Raw genomic sequence first — 21,416 nt, 5'->3', positions numbered from 1 at the left:
CCTGAGGAAGTGGAAGAGGATGACGCTATGGTGGTCAAAAGACCGTGAAAAGTTGTGCTCGACTACACACCTCATTCATCAGGGACCCTGGCAGAGCCTCTTGGATGATGTCCCATTTCCTAATGGCAGAGGAAAGAGGCAGTAGAACAGCATGCAGTTTGACTATTAGCCTCGCACTGATGGAGCACACTTTGCAAGAATGTTTCTGCTGTGAACATGAATTGTATTTACCCCACTGCAATCCCAGGAAAGTTGTAGGCAAGAACCTCTAATCAACACTGTGGATTTAACATTGCCACAAAATGGGCCTAGAAACGGGGGCCTCATCCATTTGGACTACATGGAGATTCGGTGTTGGGATGCTCCATTTGGAGTAACGGTTTTGAAAGGATATTTCCTTCCCCTTGAACTCTGGGTTCACATTGCATGTCCATCCATTCTATGTTGACATTAAAGGTGCACTGTATATTTGCATTGCCATCTAAGACTATTTGGAGCATTATTGTAGCCTATGTAATAAATAGTGGGGAATAAATGTAAATAATAAACAAATAAAAAATATGGTAGAGTTTATAATTTTTTTCAGAGAAAGGAGGGAGTCGTGCATGCTTCTTCTGCATGATTTGAGATCCTTCAGTGCTGGCAAGACTCAAAGGAGCACAGAAGCATTTCTGACCTTCTCACTCCAGGCGTCTCCCATCAGGAAAAGGGAGAGAACCCGAGGATCACATAACACTGTAGAAACTAAATCAGAAGAAGAGTTTGGATTTTCTCTACCGTAAGGAGTCTCAAAGCAGCTTACAGATTCCTTCTCTTCCTCTCCCCACAATGAGCACCTTGTGGAGTAGGTGGGGATGACAGAGCTCAGACAGAACTGTTACTACTCCAAGGTCTCATCCCGCAAGCTTCAGGGAAACGAACTGGCTTTACCCGATCAGAGTCCACCACTCATGTGGAGGAGTGGGGAATCAAACCCGGTTCTCCATATTAGAGTCCGCCACTTTTAACGACTACACCATGCTGTCTCTCAGGTGTTGGGAACTCCAGAATCTAGGGAGACATTCTGAAACACAGCATGAAAGCTAACATCAAGAACTGAAACCAGTATCCTCCAGAACCAGGGAGGCCAAGATTCAAATATCTCCTCTGCGTGACCATGGGTGACCATGGCCCACTTTCTGTCTCAGCCTAGCCTATCTCACAGAATTGTTGTGCAGATAAAATGGAGAAAACAGGAACCATGCGTGTGTGTAAAGCACTATCGCACTGCAGCTAACTTCCAAGGGGCTTCCAAGGTAAGTGAGAAGCTGAAGTGGTTTGCTCTTGCTTTCCTCTGCAGAGTCTTCCTTGGTGGTCTCCCTTCCAAATGCTGAGCCTGTTTAGCTGCCAACATCTGATGAGAACGGGCTACAGCATGCTGCTGGTTTCCCTTCATGCGTGCTGCACTGACTTCTGTGGTGAGATATAACCGGGTGGATAGATACAAGTTTGGAAAGATCCACTGTCATTCTGTGCCAAGCATTGAAATCCCTGGCAAATATTACTTTGGGACAGAATTTAGCTACTCTCATATCACTTATGAAAAGATCTTATCAATTGTGCCAGATGTTGACAACGTTATTACTTTTGGAATGAGTATGTTATAAGATGCGAGCCAGAATGACGTAGTGTTTACTGTCATACTACAATATGGGAGATAGGGTTGGTCAATACTAAAAAAATTCGGTAAAATTCGGATTTGGGTATTTTGGGGCATAAAATGATTTTAGGGCAGTCTCGAACTGAATCATCGAATAGCCGCCGATTTCCGATATGCCCGAAAATTCAAGTAAATCCAAAAAAAATTCGGTCCGCTTTTATTATTTTTTTTTTTGAATTTCGCGTTTTGTCGTTTGGCCTGCAGGGGTGCACTTTTAAAGCTAGCAGTTATCTAAACTTTCAGGATATCGAGTCTGGAGATCGATGATATTCCTGTTTGGCTATAGGGGCAGTTGCTGACCCCTCAAAAGCAAGGTGCTCCCATCCCCATTGTTTCCAATGGAAGCTAACAGGAAATGGGGCTACACTTTTAAGGTCCACATAACCTTTGAACCCCTGAACCAAACTTCACCAAACTTGTGGAGTAAGTATCATAGGGACACGTACTTGTATGATACCCTGAAATTCTGGTGAGGCTTAAAACTGCAATCGTCACCCAACAATTTCCCCAGATTCTGTGCTCTGTAGTGGCTGGTTGGTTCATTGTGCCAATGGGAAGGAGGGTGTGGAGTGCATTTCTTCGCTGGTAAACCTAATATTTCAGGCGTGTCTTCAGGGAGTATTACGACACCATCCAGGTTTGGTGACCGCTGCCTGCTGCCCAGTGTTATGGGTAGGGTCCATCTCCCACTGCCCCCATAAGCAAGTTCCTCAAACCTGGATGGTGGTGTCATCCAAAGACTCCCTCCTGAAGACTTCCTGAACATTTTGTGACTGTACCCGATAAATGTGCAACCGCACAGCCCCCAACTCCCCATTGACAGCAATGCAGAAGTCACTGCAGAAAAAGAATCTTGGGCAAATTTTGGGGTGACTCGTAGGCGCATTTTTAGACATATCAGCACTAAAATATCAGGGCGCATCACTGGGGAGATCACAGCACCCCCTGCTTGGTGCAGTTAGTTTAGGGGGCCAAAGTTATGGACCCCTCAAAATGGTAGCCACCATCTCCTTTAGCTCATTGCATAGAAAATTCCCTTGAGAGGGCTGTCCATAACTTTGCCCCTGAACCAAAACTGCAATTAAACTTGGGGTGTCATCAGGACAGTCTCCCGATGATGCCCCTGAAATCTGCGCCACTAGCTTAAAAAATTCCGGTTTTTTTCATACCACCGCCTGCACATGAAGTCTGGTTATGGGGAGTGAGCGTGAAACACGCAACCAGCATTTTAAAAGTTAAGGACACTAGGGTGGCTGTCAGGAGACTGTCCTGATACCCTGAAAGTTTGCAGTTTGTCTAGTATTTCAAAGTTATGGACCTCAGCAATGGCCCCATCCCCATCAGCTACCACACTGGAAACAATGTAGATAGTTGCACTCCCTTTGAGGGTCCATACAATTGAACTAAACTGCACCAAACTTGGTGGACAACATCGGGACAGTCACCTGATGATACCCCTGATAATTTGGTGCCTATACATCTCAAAATGCATCCCCTGCAGGCACCCCCCCGAAATTTGCCCAAGCTTCTTTGTTCTGCAGTACCCTAGCTGTATTGCTGTCAATGGGGAATTTGGTAGAGGGCTGTGAGGTACATTTCTGCTGTGTATGGTCACAAAACTTTCAGGGTATCTTCAGGGAGAGTCTCTGGATGACACCATCCAGGTTTGGGAATTGTTTACAGGGGGGTTTAATTCTATGTGGACCGAAAGGGTAGGGTCCATCTCCCACTGCCCCTGAAGTAAAGTTCCCCAAACCTGGATGGTGTCATCCAGAGACTCTCCTGAAGATACCCTGAAAGTTTTGTGGGTTTACCATGAAAAATGTGCACTCCACAGCCCTCTATCATCACCTCCTCTATTGACAGCAATGCAGCGCCAAGTCACTGAAGAACAAAGAATCTTGTGCAATTGGGGTGCCTGTAGGTGCATTTGTAGACAGACTTGTCCATGATACCTCCAGGTAGCTAAAGTTATGGACCCTCAAAGTAGCCTCATCTCCTTAGTTCCCATTGAAAGAATGGGAGATAGTTCCCTTTGGGTCCATAACTTGGCCCCTAACCTCAAACTCCTCAATATAAGGACAGTCTCCTGATGATACCCTGAAATTTTGGTGCTGATATGTTTAAAAATGCGCCCCCTGCAGGCCGAAACGTGAAAAAACCCAAAAATAAAAACTAATTGGTGTGATCCAATCCCATGGATTCGGATCTGTTAGGATTCGACAGTTCGTTAGATTCGGTTCTCCTCCTCGCCTCGAATCCGTCCGATCAAATGCAGATTCGGTAAAAATTCGGATTTGGACTGGCCGAATCTCCAACCCTAATGGGAGATGCAGGTTCAAATCTCAATTTAGTCATGGAAGTTTGCTGGGTACCCTCGGACCAGTCTAAGGTTAAGCTACCTCATATGGTGGTGATTGCGAGAATAAAATGGAGGAAAAGTGGACAATATTGTAAGCTGGTTTGGTTTCCCATGGGGAAGAAAAGCAAGGAATAGAATGAATGAATGAATGAATGAATGAATGAATGAATGAATGAATGAATGAATGAATGAATGAATGAATGAATGAATGAAGCTAATATGTTGGCCTAAAACAAAGTGCATCTGAATTCAGGTTCTATCAACCCCCCTGTAGAAATCAATCTATTGAACAGAATCTCATTGTACAACCACCTGCAGCCAGAGGTGGGATCCAGCAGGTTCTCACCAGTTCCCGAGAGTAGGTTACTAATTATTTGTGTGTGCCGAGAGAGGGTTACTAATTGGGTCTGCTTTTCCGTTAGAAATTCCATTAGGTCCAAAAATCATAAAGTCCTGTTGTTTCCTATGTGGCTGGTTAGCGAAGGTAGAAAACGGGATAATTCCCCCCCTTGGGCTGTTTTAAAAACATGTTTTAGTAATATGGTAAAGTTCCTTGTTTAAGGAAAGTATCCTTCTTTTGATTTCTAGAAACAAAATTAAGTATTTGAAAGTAATAAGTATTTGACAGGCAGAGGAGAAGTAGTTGTTTCTGTTGGCAGTAGACGATAGGACTTGCTATAATGAGTTCAAATTATGGACAGAAAGATACCAGCTGGAAATTAGGAACTTTTTTTTTACAGTAACAGAGAAATTATTAATGCCCCGCCCTCGGAATGCCCGCCCCCGCCCAGCCCCATTGGCGCTACGCCACTGTTTGAATCCCACCACCATGGGAACCTGTTCCTAAAATTTTTGGATCTCACCACTGCCTGCAGCCCTTTGCTGGAACGACATTTCAATACAGCTCTCTAGCCCCTGCCCTAGGTATTTATTAGTAGTTGTTTATTTAAATTTATATCCCGCCCTATCCCCGTAGGGCTCAGTGAAGTAACTAGCATCCCAGTGAAGTAACCCAGCAAAGTCACTAGCAGCATTCACAGGCAAAGTGGAGTCTCCAAGGCCACACCAGAGAGAAGGCAGGTACAGCCTGGCTAGAGGGTGAGAAAATAATTTTGTGCCTGAATAAAAGAAAAAGGAAAAACAAGGCAGACGTTCCCCATGCCACCTTCTCCTGACCCACTCCAAAGATTCTTGGCAAGAGCCCGGGGAAAGCTAAATTGCCAGCAGATTTTCACGGGATCTTGACAGTCCACAATAAAAAACACAAGGGACCATCATGGTCCTAATTTACCAATCAGGCAGGACTGTTGTGCTGATAATATAAGGCAGCCTGTAGCTCCCGGAGGAAAGGTGATGCAAATAGTTGATAAATGCTTTCACATAACAATAATAACGCACCCAGCCTATAGTTTGCAGCAAGAAACTCGATTCCTTCACAGTCTTTGTTTAGTTCACAGTCCGCAAGCTGAATCGAGCGTATGAAAACGAAAAGGTGCAAAACCTCATTTTTTGGAACAATATTCCAAACAGTTTTCACAGCTTGTATTATAATATGATTAATGATTTTTTTCCCCTATAGAAATGCTTGCTACAGTGCATTTCAAGGGTATGAAAGGAGTTGATTAAAAGCTAGGTCAGAAGTGTAACAAATAATAGGTTTAGGTTTTCTTTTACAAACAGAAAACAAATCTGTAAATCTTCAAGTGACAAAGGAGTTCTGTGAAGCAAATTCTGGCCTTCCACATGGAAACAATTTCAACAAATTTTCATTGGGGATTTGGGAGTTATTTATTTGTTTAATTTCAGAGTTGAAAGGTTACCACCAAGGCCATCTAGTCCAACCCCCTGCTAACACCAGAACTAAATATCCCTGACAAGTAGATCCAATCAATCAAGTAGGTATTCAACTGGAATCCATTTTATTGCCCAATGAAAAAGAATCCTTTGACAGCCATTTTAGGCCTTCAGTAGCATTGGCAACCTTTAATTTTGAAATACCTGGAAATTTGGGGGTGGAGCTTGAGGAAGGCAGGTTTTGCATAGGGAAGAGACCTCAGTGGGATATAATTCCATACAGTCCACCCTCCAAAGCAGCCATTTTCTTCAAGTGAACTGATCTCTGTTGTCTGGAGATCAGTTGTATTAGTGGTGGGTCTCTAGGACATGCCTGGTGATCGGCAACTCTAGCCTTCAGTGAGGAACCCAAATTGAATCCAATTAAGACGACGTCTCCAGAGGTGGGATCCAGCAGGTTCTCACAGGTTCCCGAGAGTAGGTTACTAATTATTTGTGTGTGCCGAGAGGGGGTTACTAATTGGTGATTTTGCCACGTGATTTTCGCCTTAGTTACGCCCCTCCTCTCAGCAGTAGTGTGCAGAACTTGAAGCAGTCTAGCAGGAGGTGCGCCGGCGTGCGTGGCAGCCTGCGCCTGCGTGCATTCGTTTCCCACCCAAGGACCAGCGCAGTGGCTGCATCCTTGCCACAGCCCCGCCCAGGAATGCCCTGCCCCCGGAATGCCCGGCAACGCCCCATTGTGCCCCACCCAGCCCCATTGGCGTTACGCCACAGTTTGAATCCCACCACCATGGGAACCTGTTACTAAAATTTTTGGATCCCATCACTGGACGTCTCCATCATCATCTGATTTTGATGAGACAAAAATATCTGGCACAGTTATTCTCTAAAAGCTGCAGGATTCCTTTCTAGAATGTTCTATCCAGAATTTTCTGAAACCTAGACTGTAACAAAAGATCACCTTAAGCACTTCAGTGACCTGGAAACGATTTGGGTTTTGTCGATTGAAGTCATTACCAATTTCTATTTGCCATTCTCTCCCGGGAGCCCTGTGGCACATAGTGGTAAGCTGCAGTATTGCAGTCAAAGCTCTGCTCACAACTTGAATTCGATCCTGATGGAAGTCAGTTGCAAGTAGCCGGTTCAAGGTTGACTCAGCCTTCCGTCCCTTCAGGGTCAGTAAAACGAGTACCCAGCTTTCTAGGGGGTAAAGTGTAGATGACTGGGCAAGGCAATGGCAAACCACCCCATAAACATAGTCTGCCTAGTCAACGTTGTGATGTGATGTCATCCCATAGGTCAGATTTAGTTTAGAGTCATGGATCTGCCCAGTAGTGTGTGTGAGTGCAGTTTATAGAAACTTCCCAAGAGATAAATGTAAAAAGTAAAACTTACATTTATTCAAGCATCTCCAGTTCACAGCTTTGTTCCTGGAAAAAGGGTAGATAGAAAGAAACCCTAGTCTAAAGAAATTACTTTCCCTACAACAAGTGGGCACAACTAACGTGCCATCACGTGTGTGCAGGTAAGGAGAATACTACAGTGGGAAAGCCCCACTGTGGCAGGCTGCTATTGACCATGCGCTCAGGTCAAAGGCTAGAACAGAAGTGAAACCAGCATGGGGAAGAAAGGAAGTCAGTGGGCGGTCTCCTGGCCCAGACAAGGAGGGCAAACAAGAGAGGCAACATCACAGTTAGAGTGAGATACACAGCACCCCCCAGTGTCCAGGCATGCAGAAGTCGCTTATTCCAACACAGCGACCTTTTTCTCCCATGGGCAGTATACATGGTTTGCCCCCCCTCTATTTCATCAGTAACGACAACCCTATGAGGTAAATTAGAAACAGCGATTGGATGAAAGTCATCCAGTGAATTGTGAAAGCTTTCATAGCTGGAATCAACTGGCTGTTGTAGGTTTTCTGGGCTGTGTGGCCATGGTCTGGTGTACCACAGAGGCCTCTTCTGCATATGCAGAATAATGCACTTTCAATCCACTTTCACAATGGTTTGCAAGTGGATTTTGCTATTCCATACAGCTGCAAAGTGCATTGAAAGTGGATCGAAAGTGCATTATTCTGCATGCGTGGAAGGTGCCAGAGAGGAACACATCTTACCTTGACATGCCCCTGAAGATGCCCACAACAGATGAGGGTGAACCGTGAGGAGCGAAAACCACCAGACCATGGCCACACAGCCTGGAAAACCCACCACAGGCAGTCCCCAGTGAGTTTCATGGCCAAAAAGATCTCTTGCTCTGTGTGAGGGCATTGGCTGTTGGGAGGGGGAAGAAGCAGTGAAGAGAAACCACCATGGACCCCTTCCTGCTATTTTATCCTTGAAACAAGTTGATGTTGGTGATGGGAGCCATGGAAATGCTCTAGGATAAACAGATCAGTCGGAGAATCTAAGGCTTCCCAGTGCCCTTTTATAAATTACTGATTTCCCATCTGAGCAGATGATAGCAGAAGCACTGATGTAAACAAAGATTCTCTGAAACCTTCTAGCACAGCAGCAGCCAACGGGGCAGGAGCGCTGCGTATTTCCAGTGTTGCACTAGCTCAATAACTATGTACTTATTGCTTTCCATCAGGGAGTTGTGCTATAGACATGTCAGAATAAAGAGTGGATTTGGTGAGCCAAATCCTTCCCTCCCTTCCTCTCGTTCTCTCAGTGGCTCAAATGGAGGAACGAGAACGAACGGCAGGTTTACCCCCGCTGTAAATGAAAACAGAGCAAGTCCCTCGCGGGTTCCTCGTTTGCCTGTTGCTGTGATCAAGAAGGGGGAGAATTAATAGGAATGAAAAATATTTGCTGACTGGAAAAGGGGAAGGTGGGATCTGATGGAGTGTTCTGGAGGAAAAGGCCACTTAAAAAACGCACGCACGCAGCCAACCAACCCGTTCTTTATCCTTATAAAAGATATTGTCCCCCTGGCAATTTAATAAAGTTGTCTCATAAGAGGGTGAAACCATGCACCCTGTGTCCAGATGATATCGGATTGAGCCTGCTTCCAATTTTGTGAGACTGCGCTGATGAAAACAGAGAAGCTGCAGCTTTCTAGAAGTGCTGCAGCGGTTAGAATTTTGGACTAGGAGCTGGGAGACCCAGGTTCAAATCCCCACTCTGTCTTGGAAGATGGCAAGGGTCGTTTTTGCATGGCACAAGTACAATGGGGTTGAACCGGGATCATATATACCTGGGCTTTTTTATCCCAGTTTCTGCCTATGCACAGCTCCCCGCTTCTGCCCAGGAGCAGAATTAGGACCAGTAGGAAATGCTCCAGTTTGGCCCGCATGAGCCCAACTTCTGTATTTACTTTGGAAGCATGTCTGAGCATGTCCAGTGTCCTGTGTTCTGATTGGCTGTTGTTTTTGAGCGGCAGCTGCAAGCACCTGTGAGCTTGCCTGGCATCCCGCATTCTGATTGGTTGTTGTTTTTGAGTGGCAGCTTGAATGGATGTCAGGCGGGGAGATCAGGCAGCTGGGCAGGAAAAATAAACTTTGTTTTTGTGTATGTGCTGTGGGAATGGAAGAAATGGATCTTTGTTTTTCATGGTTTCAAGTAAGATTTTGTTGTTAGAGGGAGAAAACTAGTGAATAGGTCTGCTAATTGATGTAAAATAAAGTTTGTACAGAGAAAACTATACCAAGTGATCGTTCTGATTGGCTGTTGCTTTTGAGTGGCAGCTTGAATGGACGTCAGTCGGGAAGATCAGGCAGCTGGGCAGGAAAAATGAACTGGTCCTGCTCCTGATTTTTTTTTTTTTGCACGGAAGTAGGCACAAGCAGGGTCAAACCAGGATTTTTAGAAAGAACCTCCAAACTGGCGATTTTTGAAAATCCCGGGCTAAGGTAAATATTGTGGGGGAACACCGGGGCAGAACCTGTGCAGCTTTGAGAGCCATGTGGAATTCCTGGCTCCACAGGGAAATTTTCTGTGCTCATCCTGGGATATTTTGACAGTGCAAAAACAGCCAGAGTGACCTTGACCTAGGGTTGTCAGATATCCCTGGCAAGGGATGGGGAGGAACTTAACAGCTGTAAAGGGAGGCTGGCATTGATGTGTCAATGTCACTTCCGGAAGCAATGTTATCATGCTGACAATCATGGCGACACCCTGGTATTTGGGCAAAATCTCTGGCAGAATCTGTTCTTACCATAGAGTTTGGTTCAAATGCTATAATGTTCCAGCTATTGTTGGCAATGTGATGACATCACTTCCGGAAGTGAGGTTGATGCTGGCCTCCCTTTGCAGCTAGTAAGTCTCCCCAGCAGACAGCTGAATGAGACAGCGGGGAGGGGGCTCGAAGTGAGGTATCCCCTTCCCTTGTTGAGAGGATAGCAACTTTCCCTTAAATGGAATCTGCAATTGTAGCTTTCCAGAGTGATGTTCATGGACCACACCCCATCAGGCCCCCGCTGCCACCATGGCTACAATTGTAGTCCATGAACATCTGGAGAGCCGCAGGGTCAGTGGGTAAGACCACCGCCTTTAAACTGTTCACATGCTTTAATCCTAACCTTCCTCAAAGTGCTGCTGTGAGGATACAGCGGAGCACAGGAGAACAGTGTAAGCTGTCTTAGGCCTCCTCTGTGAAGAAAGGTGGGGTATAAATGAAGTGAAGTAATAACATAAACAGAAGGGCTGACAGAGCTTGAAGATGCTGCTTCTTTGACAAAGAGTTCTTGTCTGTCCTACGTGAGTTGAGAGAGATGAGGGTCAGTGCTTTGTTACTCCGTTCTCTGACAGCTGCAGAATTCCTGTCAGAATAATCTTATACACTGGAGCGCACTGTTTTAATAACAGCTGGAATATTAAAGCAATTTTTAAACAGTATCAGCAGTATTAAGGTAATTTTTATCCTGTCCTTTCTCCAAGGGGTTCAGTGAGCCATTTGTGTAGACTGGAGATCAGTTGTAATGCTGGATGATCTCCAGTCCCCACCTGGTGGTTGACAACCCTATTTATGGCAACTACGGGGAAGGGCATGCAGACAGGTGGTATGGCAGATGAGCGGGTGGGAGTCAAAGGACACCACTAGAAGCCCTGGGCCTTGGCAGGTGCCCCACGTCAGGGAATGTAATACTACCGCAGGCAAAAGTGGAACAGGCTACCAATAGAAGTATTGTCCATTTGTTTCTGATTTGCATCCAAGAAAGCACATTTTTAAAGTGGACAGGTGACATATAAATTCTTTAATTAAAAAAATTGAAAATGCAAGACTGTTTCCTTTTGGAAGACTTCCTGCTGATTTGCATGTGAGTTTCTGTTTCGTCGATACTTCCGCTAACAATAGTTTTATTATTTTAACTGTGGTGTGTGGTGTGTAAACAAGCTATTTGCCAACTGTTTTTTTTGATGGAAGGTGATCAGTGAATATTTTAATTAATAAATAACCATCACGCCAGCTTTCTGTTCATCACATAAATATAAGGTGACCAGATTTCCACCTTTTTAAAGCGGGACACGCGTGCTGGAGGCTGCCGCACTGCCAACCCCCTGTTTCCCACCCAGTCACAGGGGAGCGCCCCAGAAGGCAGTGCGGCAGCCTTCCAAAAATCGGGACATTTAAAAAACCCCGCGGGACGCGAGACAGATTAGTCAAAAGCGGGACTGTCCCACCAAAAGCAGGACGTCTGGTCACACTACATAAATAAGGAGATTATACATGGGTTTATTTCATTTTGTTCTGATCTCTTTTGTTACTGCAGTCTCTTCATCTCATCTTGTCACTTTCACAACGAAGGCTACATTTTCCAAATAAGGTCACAAATAGAGGAAAGTGATCCTTGGGGATGGTGAGGGGGAGGGTTTCTGGACTTCCTTGATTGACTACAAGCTCAGCCATTAGGATAACAGGCATAAGTAAAGTATTCCAATGCTGAAAGATATGGTATCGGACTTTGACAGCATGGTGTAGTAGTTACCAGTTAGGTGGATCTTCCAATCTGAGGAACCAGACGGATTCCCCACTCCTTGAGTGTCAGAGGCTTATCTGGTGAGCCAGAAAACTCTCTTTTATATATCTCAAACCCAAGTTCAACCAATACATGAAGATTTTGTAATGTAAGTGTAACCCTCATGCCCAGAATGGGTTGGTCTAAAATCGGTTGACCCAGTAAGTAAGTGGAGACTCAGAGCAGCAGAAAGGCCGGGAAAAGAGCTCTTTGGAAAAGTTATCAAGGGTACCAGACTCGGACCTTTCTTTTCGATTTCTATAAGTCCTTAACACTTTGTTAAGGTAATACCCAATATTGTTGGGAACCACTGGGAAGGTAGCTGTTACTTTTTTTGCTATGTTGTAAATGTTGGAGCTTATTGTTTCAGGGTTTGGAGGAACCAACAGCTGTAAAGGGAGGCTGGCATTGATGTGGAAGACGTCACTCGGAAGCAATGTTATCACGCCACAATCATGGCGCATTAACTTGGTATTTGGGCAAAATCTCTGGCAGAATCTGTTCTTACCATAGAGTTTGGTTCAAATGCTATAATGTTCCAGCTATTGTTGGCAATGTGATGACATCACTTCCGGAAGTGAGGTTGATGCTGGCCTCCCTTTGCAGCTAGTAAGTCTCCCCAGCAGACAGCTGAATGAGACAGCGGGGAGGGGGCTCGAAGTGAGGTATCCCCTTCCCTTGTTGAGAGGATAGCAACTTTCCCTTAAACCGGGGTTCTGCAACCTGCAGCTCTCCAGATGTTCATGGACTACAATTCCCATCAGCCCCTGCCACCATGGCCAATTGTAGTCCATGAACATCTGGAGAGCCGCAGGTTGCAGACCACTGCCTTAAACTGTTCACATGCTTTAATCCTAACCTTCCTCAAAGTGCTGCTGTGAGGATACAGCGGAGCACAGGAGAACAGTGTAAGCTGTCTTAGGCCTCCTCTGTGAAGAAAGGTGGGGTATAAATGAAGTGAAGTAATAACATAAACAGAAGGGCTGACAGAGCTTGAAGATGCTGCTTCTTTGACAAAGAGTTCTTGTCTGTCCTACGTGAGTTGAGAGAGATGAGGGTCAGTGCTTTGTTACTCCGTTCTCTGACAGCTGCAGAATTCCTGTCAGAATAATCTTATACACTGGAGCGCACTGTTTTAATAACAGCTGGAATATTAAAGCAATTTTTAAACAGTATCAGCAGTATTAAGGTAATTTTTATCCTGTCCTTTCTCCAAGGGGTTCAGTGAGCCATTTGTGTAGACTGGAGATCAGTTGTAATGCTGGATGATCTCCAGTCCCCACCTGGTGGTTGGCAACCCTATTTATGGCAACTACGGGGAAGGGCATGCAGACAGGTGGTATGGCAGATGAGCGGGTGGGAGTCAAAGGACACCACTAGAAGCCCTGGGCCTTGGCAGGTGCCCCACGTCAGGGAATGTGGCCATCAGCCGTGGCAAAGTGGAACAGGCTACCAATAGAAGTATTGTCCATTCGTTTCTGATTTGCATCCAAGAAAGCACATTTTTAAAGTGGACAGGTGACATATAAATTCTTTAATTAAAAAAAATTGAAAATGCAAGACTGTTTCCTTTTGGAAGACTTCCTGCTGATTTGCATGTGAGTTTCTGTTTCGTCGATACTTCCGCTAACAATAGTTTTATTATTTTAACTGTGGTGTGTGGTGTGTAAACAAGCTATTTGCCAACTGTTTTTTTTGATGGAAGGTGATCAGTGAATATTTTAATTAATAAATAACCATCACGCCAGCTTTCTGTTCATCACATAAATATAAGGTGACCAGATTTCCACCTTTTTAAAGCGGGACACGCGTGCTGGAGGCTGCCGCACTGCCAACCCCCTGTTTCCCACCCAGTCACAGGGGAGCGCCCCAGAAGGCAGTGCGGCAGCCTTCCAAAAAAATCGACATTAAAAAAAACCTCCCGCTGGACGCGAGACATTTCAGTTGTGCGGGACTGTCCCACCAAAAGCAGGACGTCTGGTCACACTACATAAATAAGGAGATTATACATGGGTTTATTTCATTTTGTTCTGATCTCTTTTGTTACTGCAGTCTCTTCATCTTTTGGTTTCACTTTCACAACGAAGGCTACATTTTCCAAATAAGGTCACAAATAGAGGAAAGTGATCCTTGGGGATGGTGAGGGGGAGGGTTTCTGGACTTCCTTGATTGACTACAAGCTCAGCCATTAGGATAACAGGCATAAGTAAAGTATTCCAATGCTGAAAGATATGGTATCGGACTTTGACAGCATGGTGTAGTAGTTAACAGCAGGTGGATTCTAATCTGGAGAACCAGATTTGATTCCCCACTCCTTGAGTGTCAGAGGCTTATCTGGTGAGCCAGAAAACTCTCTTTTATATATCTCAAACCCTGTTAACCAATATGAAGATTTTGTAATGTAAGTGTAACCCTCATGCCCAGAATGGGTTGGCCCAGAATGGGTTGACCCAGTAAGGGGGTGGAGACTCAGAGCAGCAGAAAGGCTGAAAGAGCTCTTTGGAAAAGACAAGGGTACCAGACTCGGACCTTGATTTCTATAAGCCCTTAACACCTTGTTAAGGTAATTGCAATATTGTTGGGAACTACTGGGAAGGTAGTTGTTGTTTTTGCTATGTTGTAAATGTTGGAGTTTATTGTTTCAGGGTTTCTTTTGTGGTTGTAATGGGTGAGAGTTCTCCTGGAGACCTTCATCATGTTGCAACCTGTTCATCAAGCCCTTGGAGTCTTCAGGAGCCAGCCAACTTGCAAAGAAGAATTTGGACTTGGCAATATCAGTAGACTGTAAATAGAAGGACTTGAAATGCAACCTGAACAGGACCTTGAATTGTAACGTTAAATGTTGATGTTTTAAAAGTGTGAATTGTAAAGAAAAGTAAACCATTTTGTTGTTTAAAAATTGTTGTTGCAACTCATTCCAAGTACTGCCCCACAGAACCCACAAGCTGAGGTTACATAAGCTCAAGAATATTATGCATTGTTTATTGATAAAGAAGATTTTGTTCAGTATATGGTATAATTAACATGCATATTCTTTATAAGGAAGTGTTTCCCAATTGATTTGCCAGTCTTGTTTTTGTGTGCTACTGTAGGTGTTGCGTGTTGCCATCTAATTTTATATACCTCTGGAGAAAATGGCTGCTTTGGGAAGCGGATTTTAGGGTATCAGATCTCCCCCCCAGCCCCCCACTCCCCTCAATCTCCAGGAATTCTCGAACCTGGTACTGGCAACACTATTATAGGAAAAGCTCAAGCTATGGCTTTGGCAGATTTCCTAATGGAAGAATAAAAGTTTCTCTCTCAAAATCCCCTCCCCAAAATCCTGCATCAGCAGTAACGTCTTTTCAAGTGGATACCAACTTTAAAAGTCATAAGAAAGGAAAATGTGGGATTCTGGTTTCCTCTCTCTGTCCCCCCCCCCTCTCTCCCCCCCCAATGTCCCATGGGAATAGCAAGTTAGCTTTGGAACTTTTCTCAATGCCTCATGAAGGCAAATACATGAATTACAGTATCCAGCACATTCAATAACAGCAGCTACTTCAGAGCTCCTTAATAACTAGGGCATGAATCTAAAATGTGTGGCACGGCACATCTAAGAGGTCTCCTCTTTCACATCGTGCTTGTTTGAAAAGGTGGCTTTGTTCAGATTCTTGGGACCCCTCTTGTTCTACAAAAGAACTTTTTAGGATTTCATTGAGGTTTACATAGACCAGTGTTCAACACGAACGGCTTGCGTGTCAATTATTTATACTCAGAGCTTTCATCTGCCTGTATTTTTTTTTAAAAAAAATAAAAACATGATCATCGCCCTCCCTGGTTTGATGTTTAATTTAAAATAAAAGTCAAAAAAATCTGTTTAAAAATCTGAAAAGTTTTCCTGTATTACACAGGAGGAAGCGATTTCTGGGGGGAAAAAAATTCCAACAAGGTAATGCCCACATCAAATGAAATGAAAAGAAAGATGAGGCCGAATAAAAGACCTAATCCTGCAGATCGTGGATTTCTTCAGTTTGTGTTGATTTTAATGGAGATGGAGAGAATTAAGTGGATTTAGACTGGTAAACTTGTATTGATAAATTCATCTGGGAAATTTTGTGCTCAACAAATCAAGATATTTTGCCAACTGAGGTGGAAGAAGAAGAAGAAGAAGAAGAAGAAGAAGAGGAGGAGGAGGAGGAGGAGGAGGAGGAGGAGGAGGAGGAGGAGGAGGAGGAGGAGGAGGAGGAGGAGGAGGAGGAGGAGTTTGGATTAATATCCCCCCTTTCTTTCCTGTAGGAGACTCAAAGGGGCTTACAATCTCCTTGCCCTTCCCCCATCACAACAAACACCCTGTGAGGTGGGTGTGGCTGAGAGAGCTCCGAGAAGCTGTGACTAGCCCAAGGTCACCCAGCTGGCGTGTGTGGGAGTGTACAGGCTAATCTGAATTTCCCTGGATAAACCTCCACAACTCAAGCGGCAGAGCTGGGAATCAACCCGGTTCCTCCAGATCAGAATGCACCTGCTCTTAGCCACTGCTCTTAGCCATTACGCCACTGCTAAGTAACCATGCTTCTGCTCATGCCTCAATACTTTTGTCATCGTTCCCCCTAAGGAACCAGAGCACATAATCCTACATTATTACCTGTTTACAGAAACAGGGTTTCTTGAACTCTTGCAAGATTACTTCACCTAGTGAGACTTTGGCTGCCATTTTGGATGCCTTGGCAATAGGCAACTAGAAATGGTGGGTTCAGGACCAACCCTGAGGAAAGTAGAATGAACTTAACAGCCAGAGTGGATAGGTCTGGGGTGGGGGTGGGGGTGGGTCGATAGGGATAGGGACAGGGACCCAGAGGCGTAGCTAGGGAAAATGGAGCCCGGTGCAAAATCTGAGTTTCGCCCCCCCCCATGGGCAGCTGCTGTAATGCTGGAATCCACCCCCAAACCACATCACTTTCAATGGTGTTTAAACTAGAGAGCCCATATTCTCTTTTAAAATCCACCTTAAAGGGAGAATCTGGGGTCCCCAGTTAAAACAACATTGAAAGTGATGTTGTTTTGGGGTGGATTCTCCCCCACCATGAAACAGCATCACTTTCAATGTTTAAACTGGAGACCTCAGATTCTCCCTTTAAGATGCAGTGGCATAGGAGGTTAAGAGCTCATGTATCTAATCTGGAGGAACCGGGTTTGATTCTCTGATCTGCCGCCTGAGCTGTGGAGGCTTATCTGTGGAGGCTGTGGAGGCTTAGCTGTGGAGGCTTATAGCCTGTACACTCCCACACACGCTAGCTGGGAGACCTTGGGCTAAGTCACACAGCCTTCCTCGAGCTCTCTCAACCCCACCTACCTCACAGGGTGTTTGTTGTGAGGGGGGAAGGGCAAGGAGATTGTAAACCCCTTTGAGTCTCCTAGAGGGGAGAAAGGGGAGATATAAATCCAAACTCCTCCTCCTCTTCTTCCTCATCTTCCTCTTCTTCCTCATCTTCCTCTTCTTCTTCCTCCTCCTCCTCCTCTTCTCCTTCTTCTTCTTCTCCTTCTTCTCCTTCTTTCTTCTCCTTCTTCTCCTTCTTCTTTAAATCCATGCCAAAGGGAGTGGATTTAAAAGGAGAATCTGGGGAAATTTTGGGGGTGCCTGCTGTCAGGGGTGCAATTGTTAAGCTAGCAGCACCAACATTTCAGGGTCTCTTTAGGAGACTCTCCTGATAATACCACCCAGGTTTGGTGAAGTTTGATTCAGGGGGTCGAAAGTAATGGACCCTCAAAAGTATAGTCCCCATCTCCTATTAGCTCCCATTGGAAACAATGGGGGATGGGCACCCCCTTTGGGGGTCCATAACTTTGGACTCCCTGAACCAAACCTTACCTAACTTGGGTGGCATCATCAGGAGAGTCTCCCAAAAATCTCTGAAATTTTGGGGCTGCTAGCCTAAAAACAGCACCCCCTGCAGGCCAAAAACTGAAAAACACTAAAAATACCAAGAAACCACAAATGAACCTGCAATTTTTGCGTCCCCCACAGCAAGCCTGCATTCATACAAGCACTCTCGTCCCCTGGTAGCTTCGCCTCTGCAGGGACCTCAGTGAGGTACGATGCCATAAAGGCCACCTTCCAAAACATCCATTTTTTTCCAGGAAAACAACTCTGTAGTCTGGAGATAAACTGTAATTCCAGAGGAACTTCAGGAAGTTCCTGGAGGCTGACATCCGTAGCAGACACCATCAAGAAGCAAATAAACAAGAAAACAGATATCAGTGAGATAGATACTTTCCCCTGCACTATAAATAACCCTTGGTTCAAATTCCATGGTGCCTGGTTGCTAATCAATTTTTTATTCCGATTGTCTCCCAACTAACCAGCCAACCGTTATTCTCAATAGATACTGAATCCTTTTTCATGAGCTCCATAAAGGATATTGAAGCCCATAAAATCAGAAAAGTGGCTTCCAACACATCCTTTGACATTCCCAGCTGCAAACTCTTACTTCAGTGAATTTCACAACACTTTCAAAAATGAGAGAATGCAAACTGTGACATTCAGTAGCAGCAACTGCAAACCATTTACATGTTATTACATGTTACATAATCAGTGATAATCAGTGTTGGAACAGCTTCAGGGCTTCCTGGAGGACACGTCGGCTTTCGATCCCTTCCAGTCCGGCTTCTGTGCTGGGCATGGGACGGAGACTGTTCTCGTAGCTGTCACAGATATGCTCCGTATGCAACTCGATCGAGGCGGATCGGGTGCTGCATGGTATTATTAGATCTTACCGCAGGAGTTTGCATGTGGTCGCACCATCGCATCTTTTGACCCACCGCCTGGCCGCTTCCGGGGTGCGGGGCACTGTCCTTCAATGGATTGCCTCGTTTCTCTGGGACCGGAGTCAGCAAGTGTGGTGCGGGGACCATGCCTCCCGGAGGTGCCTGCTTCATTGCGGTGTGCCTCAGGGGGCACTGTTGTCCCCGTTGTTCTTTAACATCTATATGTGACCCTTACTCAGCTGGTACGGAGCTTTTGGCTGATGTGCCATCAATATGTCGATGACACTCATCTCATTCTGCTGATGGAGAGGGGAGCGGCTGCCCCCCCCCCCCCCCGGTGGCTCTACAGCATTGTTAGGAGTCGGTTGCTGGTTGGTTGAGGCAGAGCAGGTTAAAACTGAATCCAGAGAAGACGGAGATTCTCTGGCTGGGCCGTGAGGGGGAGGAAGGGGATTTTCAGCCGCTGGTGTGGGAGGGGGTCTTATTGGCACCGACCCCCTCCGTTCGTAGCCTGGGGGTCCACCTGGATTTGTCTCTTTCAATGGAGACCCAGGTGGCCCAGGTAACCCGGGTTGCATTTTTCCATCTCTGTCAAGCCTGGCCACTGGCCCCCTTCCTCTCCCAAGCGGATCTAGTCACTGTGGTCCATGCAACGGTCACCTCCAGATTAGACTATTGCAACTCACTCTACACAGGCCTTCCCTTGCATCTGATTCAGAAATTAAAACTGGTCCAACATGCGGCGGCTCGTCTACTCACGGGGAGTGCCATTAGAGATCATATTTTACCTGTGTTGTGCCGCCTGCATTGGTTCACAGTTGAGTTCCGAATCATTTTCAAGGTGTTGGTGTTAACCTTTAAGGCCTTACGCGGTCTGGGGCCCTCGTACTTACAAGACCATCTTGCCCCATATGTCCCAACCCAGACTCTACATTCAGCGGAGGCCATTTTACTGGTGGTCCCTGGCCCCCCAATGATGCAGCTGGCCTCCATTCGGGCCAGGGCCTTTACGGCCCTGGCCCCTGCTTGGTGGAACGCTCTCCCACCAGCTGTCTGGGCCCTGCAGGACCTTAATGAGTTCCGCAGGGCCTGTAAGACTGAGCTGATCCACCGGGCTATTGGGGAGACCAGCCGCTGACGTGCACCCCCTCATCCCCCATTTTTTCTATAACATCAGGGGACCCTGTCGCCCTTCCATTCAGGGGTGGGGGTTTAAGCTGTTGGACGCCATCTGCTGCCTTTTGTAAGTTTTGTAAGTTGTATTAGAATGCTTTCTTTTGACAGGGAATGGTTTTAACATATATAGAGCTTATTTATTTATTTAATTGATTAGTTAGATTAACTGCGCTCTATTTATGTATTTCTGTTGTGCACCACCCTGAAACCTCCGGGGGAGGGCAGTATAGAAGCCTAAATAATAATAATAATAATAATAATAATAATAATAATAATAATAATAATAATAATAATAATAATAATAATAAGAAGAAGAAGAAGAAGAAGAAGAAGAAGAAGAAGAAGAAGAAGAAGAAGAAGAAGAAGAAGAAGAAGTTTCCCCCCATTGGCGGCTGCCATCCCCCACCACGATCAACCAAACCAGCTAACCCAGTTCAAAATCCGGGGAGACCACCCTCAAAATCCACCTCCCACTCTGTCTCTTTCCCCCCTCCCCTGCCTGGAGACAGCCTTCCCTTGCCTCCCAGTCTACGTGCCTTCTCCTGAGGGGGAGTCAAGCTCGCCCCCGCCATAAGGAGTTCCACCACCACCCAGGCCCAGCTCTTGCCCCACGTGACCCTCTGCGGGCCCAGCCCAAATGGGCCTCAGTAAGCCCTGATCCCTCCTGAGGCAGAGGCAGCCTGCATGGGGCCCAGACTCGGCCAAGGGCCTCGCTCTTGGTCCCTCTGTGGTGGGTCAGCCGCACTGGGCCAGCCTGTTTTGCTGGGCCCCAGTCGGCCACACCTTCCAGAATGCTACTCACCCGCCCACTGAGGAAACTGCTCCAGCTCAGCCTGCACCTCAGCAGCTCCAAGCATCTGCTGCTGCCTCAGCCACCATTGCCTGGTCTCGCCTCCCAGGCAGGCCCGTGAGAGTGAGCGAGGGGAAGGCCATGCTCCCCGGGGCTAGGAGCATCACTAGCAAGATCCCTTGGCCTTGAAGAAACAGTCCCACAGCCGCCACTCCCCATACACAAAAGGGTGTGACCATTTTCCGCCACCCCCTCCGCCTGGGGACATGTGATCCAACATGTCCCCATGGGCGGTACGCCACTGAGATGTGCCTGAATCCATGCCAGTGTAAGATTGTGGTAAGAAAACATCGTACCCGAACAGGACTGCTTCAGATCATTTTCCTAGCCAGGTTCACATCCCTAATTTTGACCACAGGAACACTGCTTCTTCCTCCACTCTTGAAAATGCATTAAAACTACTATATAAAGAACAAGAGCGCCAGTTTGCAGAACGGCGGCCACCGAAGCCCGTATAAGTCAGCCCCACCTGGAGAGACCGAGGAATTAGACTGTGCCCTTGGACCTCTCCATCTTTCTAATTCTACCACAAAACCTTGAGAAGCAGACATCTAAAAGTCTTCAAGGAAAAAAAAAACCTAGTTTGCAATATCAGGTGGCCACTGAGAGCTCGAATGAATAAAATGGGCAGCGTGCCGAATAGATTTTTACCTGCTGCTTACGGGCCAGAGAGGAGTAGAGCCAATATAGGAACGGCACGTTTCTCATTTTGCTGAACTGCAAGAGAGAGGAAAAAAATCAAATTAGGATCCCTACTTAGAGAATCAGCTTCCTGTTAGGGAAGCTTTGTGAAATTGTTAGCGATGCCACACACAGCATAAAGCGGGAGCGTGCCGGT

Source organism: Sphaerodactylus townsendi, linkage group LG06 (genome assembly GCF_021028975.2).
Source record: "Sphaerodactylus townsendi isolate TG3544 linkage group LG06, MPM_Stown_v2.3, whole genome shotgun sequence".
Taxonomy (NCBI): domain Eukaryota; kingdom Metazoa; phylum Chordata; class Lepidosauria; order Squamata; family Sphaerodactylidae; genus Sphaerodactylus; species Sphaerodactylus townsendi.
The sequence above is the reverse complement of the archived record's forward strand: the minus strand, read 5'-3'. Positions refer to the sequence as shown.